The sequence below is a fragment of the Portunus trituberculatus genome, chromosome 16, assembly GCF_017591435.1.
Source record: "Portunus trituberculatus isolate SZX2019 chromosome 16, ASM1759143v1, whole genome shotgun sequence".
Classification (NCBI taxonomy): Eukaryota; Metazoa; Arthropoda; class Malacostraca; order Decapoda; family Portunidae; genus Portunus; species Portunus trituberculatus.
Genome location: NC_059270.1, coordinates 4477860 through 4482859, shown reverse-complemented (window position 1 = coordinate 4482859; position 5000 = coordinate 4477860).

The window sequence follows — 5000 nt, the reverse complement described above, 5'->3', positions numbered from 1 at the left end:
TCGTTCGCGGGGTGATGGTGACCTGGTGCTCAGCATCGCTAGTTAGCAAGACACGGACTGACACTGCACCTTGGCCTGAGCTCCTTGATGCTGTGTTGGGATTGTATCAACTTGCCATTCCATGCCGCTTGGTTGTCCGTCAATGTGCTTATCAAACCTGAAGTGGAGATGTCTGACATTCACGTGAAGACACTTACCTAGCGCGGCTCATTTAATCTGTTATTGCTTTGTCTGTTCTAAGGTTTATTGACCTTGGCTTTCATGCTTAACAGTCCCGAGAGAGAAAATAAAGAAAAGGTTTCCTTGCTGTTGTGAGTCGCGCTGCCAAATGGTAACTTAGATGATCGCTGGTCTTTCCGTCAAGATGAGACTGAGTGGTGATACTGTTTGTGAGGAAAGCTTGGCCGAGAGGTTGATGAGACATCTGCAAAGTGATACCTGTGGTTGCAATGACCTTGTTACTGCAGACTCCACTGGGGGGGGCGGGGTGTTCACATAAGTGGTGGCGGTGGTGGCGGGGACATGGCGACACGGTGAGGAAGCCAACCTCTAAGTGGGGAACTTTCAGGTTGAGGACCACTGTCCGCAGTTTCATTTCCGTTTTCTTTCGGTCCTCTTTCTCCCTCTTCCGTTTCGCCTCCCACGCCAGCGTCGCCGCCTTTGGCTCCCTCGTGTTCTAACGTCCTGCCGCTGGTGCTGACAGGGGACGCCACCGGCCCTGGCCAACAGATCCGGTACGGAACATTCTGGCTCAAGGACCACATCGCTCACGTCTCTCGAACATCGATAGTCACGTTCATGACTTTAAACTTCGAGGAAATTTAATGACTTGTGGCACTGCAGTGCACTGCACCGCATTACGTTTGAACTGAACACACATCAACAATTATGCATCAACAACTGTGACCGCAACCATGAACTTTACCGTGACCTGCACCGCGGCCACCCGCGTGCATGTTGTCCTCTGTGCGCCATTGTCCCGCACAAGTCACTGGCCGCGCTACTGACTGTTGCTTCCTTGGCAAGTTCCCTGTTTTTAATCACGTAATTGCTAAATTAGTCACTAATAAATTTCAAGCATGAAAAGTGTAAAATCGAGGGAAGCATAATTATTCATGGATGATATTTGACTTGTGCGAAGAAGCGAATTTCAGTGTGAATGTTAATAGCATTTTTGTAAACGTTATTTATTGTACGTGATCTGGGCACGTGTGAATGATGGTCATTCAATAATTTTACAGCAGAAATATTTCATCGCTGCACTGAATAGTGAACTGCTCGTTTGATCAATGCTGCAACCAGTCGCCAGACCCTCCCGCTGGCGTTAATTGGTCCGCCGCTCTGGGCTGTGTCTGGGACCAGCAGTCAGCACATCCCTCCTGCCTCCCTCCCAACCACGGCCAGGGAGCGGAGGGCTGTGTGGGGTGAGAACAGCCGCAGGAAGGGCTGAGGGCTGAGGGTGTTGGGTCTGCTGCTGGATGATCCTTGTTTGGTGACGACCTGGTGAAGTGCCGCCGAGAAAGGAGTGTTTACGTCACGCTAACATTGTGTCGAGAATCACTCCATCAGACGCTTTCCCACACGAGTGATGTGCGCCTCCATGTACAACGTGAGCCAAGACTTCACCGTGGCTCTCTACAGTACAGCGTGAAGCATTGTCCTCACCACATCACACAGGGCCACGCTCGACACTCACCACTCCCAGTACCACTATGTCACGTCTCATAAGTTTCACGTAATAAAATTTTCACGTGGAATTCCACATTAGAGATTTTCAGCATAATTATTTTCCCATGATTGCTTGTTAGGTTTTTAGCTTTGTGACAGATGAGATTTACCTTGGTGGCTTTACACACACAAAGGCGCAGCGGCTGCCTTTTGTTTGCAACCCACACGGAGCCAGAAATTTTGTTTGTCACTCACGATGAAATGAGGATGCCAGCCCCGTCCCACCACCTGTTTCCCCTCGCTCTTTGTAGCCCCCATGTTTCCCTTTGTAGCCTGCATTTTCCCTTTTATAACCTGTATTTCCCCCTTTGTAGTTTGTCTTTCTCCCTTTGTAGTCCTTTATTTCCACCAGTGTAGCCTGCACCGTCCCTTTGTAGTCTGCATTTTCACGTCCGTTGCTCGTCGATGCTTGACTTTCCACCTGCACTGGTTATGTCGGCAGGACCTGCATTTGTTCCTCACTCAGCGTGTCTTCATTGCAGTCCTCACCCTTACGCCCTGTAGTTTTGACATGTTACTTCTTGGAGGGTGTGCTGCACGAAGGCTCTGAAGATCGTTTTGTTACGTGGCTGATCATTCTTAGTTCGATAGCTCTTCTTCCTGTCCTCACCTGGTGCCGCCGTCTTGTGTCTCCCCGGCCAGCTTCTATTGCCAACCACCACTGCCCGCCGCGTCAGACTCAGCCAGTGTGAAGTTATTTTTATGGCCTGCCTCTCTAGTCTTTGTTTTCATTTATTTCTATTTTCCATGTCGCTTTATCTTTTTTGCCTGACCTCTGCTTTTTCTGCATGGCTGACAGTTTTATTACTGACGTGAAATAGTGGTGGTGTTAATATCTGAAATCAATTAATGGCGGCATTTCACAGTCACGTACTCCTTTTTATCTCTTTCATTAATGATGCATTCCATTGCACTTGCTGTCCCCTCCACTAACGCGCGGCCTCGTGCTCGCCCTCGCCCTCGCCCTCCTGCCTCACACGCAGCGCTGCCTTCGATCCTTCGCCTCCGCTGTACTACATGTGGCTGACCTGTGATCTGTGACTGGCGGGACGCGATGGCCAGCCTTTCGTACAACTCAAGGTCAACGAAAATGAAAGTAGGGGATGATGAGGGAACAGAGGGAACCAAATCACGTGCCGCCCCGCCCTACATCCCTTCGCCTGGACTGCCGTGCTGCCTGTGGAATGGGTACCCCTTGACTCCTTCCTGGAAAGATTAGTTCACCGTTCATGGAATTCAGCGATAGGGAAGAAAATGGTCTATCATTAGAGAACACCGAACACGTCTTCCTAGTTTTGTTCTTTTGCCGAGTGTGATTTTGTTTCGTGTTCCAGCGGTGCGAGTCGAGTAATTTGAACCTTTTTATTTGCTTCCTCTAATCGTAACTTGTGTTTCTCCTTCAGTTATAATGCGTGAGCTGGTGATGGTCTTATGAAACTTAAGTGCGTGTACATTCTTACTATATCGGAGAAATTCAAATGCTGGGAGAATTATAAAAAAAGTAAATGGTGTAGGTTAGTTTACGGTGACCACGTCTGTACTGGGCCAGCGTACAGGTATAATCCCATCAATGGCTGAGGGTAGACTGCCGTTTCCTCCCACACACTGCTGTTCCCGCACGACAACTACCATTACTTACTTTCTTCATTACTTGCCGGACCATTTCTCCATTTGTTTCTCTACATATCAGCGCAGCAAAGTTCACTCATTCCACGCAAGCTCTTCATTTCCACAATTTTTTCTTAGTGAGCTGACAGGTTGTGATTCTCTCGGGTGCTAAACAAAGAGCAGCGTTCACTTGATTTCCTTCTTAGGACAAATCAATGGCAGTACAGTGTTGGTGCGTGCCTCGCGTCATTAAAATTCGATGCAATGCTGCCTGGCTAGGGGCGGGACTGCGGGGCTGCGGGGCGCGGGGCGGGGAGGGCAAAGCAACACCGTGCTGAGCTGAAATATAACCAACGAAATGACTCGAGATCAAATTGGTATTACTCGTATGTTATGTTGACAGAAATGCACGAGCTGGAAACTTTTATTATATTATTGAATTTTGCGCGCGCACACACACACACACACACACACACACACACACACACACACACACACACACACACACACACACACACACACACACACACACACACACACACACAAGCGTAGGAGTATAATAACAGTAGTAGTTTCGTGAATAGACATGATATTCTTGCAAATTTGCGTATTGATTGCTTGAAATTTTTTTAGGGTGCGAGGAAAGAGGGGGAGCGAAGCGGCACACCACTAATGGAGCGCTGCGAGTCGCCATCAGGGTGACACACAGAGAGAGCAGCGCTGCCTTATAGTGTGGCTTGCAGTGCGCCAATCCAGACCCTTTCCGTGAAGCGTCATGCAAGACTGCGTGCTCACCTGTGCTAGCTGGCCTTTATGTCTTTATTCCCGGCAATGTTTACTCTGTCATGATTGTTTCTTGATGTGTCACCTATCCCCCCTCCCTAAACACACACACACACACATACACACGTCCTCGTTTGTTATCTTGCAGGCTGATCTTCGCCATCCACTCCTTCATTTCAGGTTGCTAAGATTTTATAGTAACGAGTTAGCAGTTATCTATAGTTAGATTATAGTTGCTGTCCTCTTTCAGCTGAGAATGTGTGTACTGTGTTCTGTGGAAGGCTTTATATTCGCGCTGCCACACACACACACACACACACACTTAGCACAGCCGCAGTCCATGATAGCGTTGTAGCAATCAGACATCACCGTACTAAAAGTGAAATGAAGTCCGCTTACAGAATGATCAATGCGTCTAATCTGTTACTGACGGCTTGAGTGTGTGGTGATGCAGTCCAGGCCACAGCGAACGGCATTCTGAACCACCTCACGCGGGACCCAAGAGGCGATGCTGGCCTGTGCAATCCGCCAGTGCTCCCGTACAAGGGGCAATCAGGGAGTGGGAATGAATGTTAGTGGTGATGGTCGTGGCCTGCTGCAGTACATATACGAGGTTGCCTTATGTGTGGGAACAGCAGTGGTGGTGGTGGTAATGGTGGTAGTGATGGTGGTGGAAAGGGATGTTGGAGTGGTGGTAGTAATAGTTGTTGTCGTCATAGATGTAACAGTGATGATAGTAGTAGTAGTAGTAGTAGTAGTAGTAGTAGTTGTTGTTGTTGTTACAGTAGATATAATGGTCTCTCTCTCTCTCTCTCTCTCTCTCTCTCTCTCTCTCTCTCTCTCTCTCTCTCTCTCTCTCTCTCTCTCTCTCTCTCTCTCTC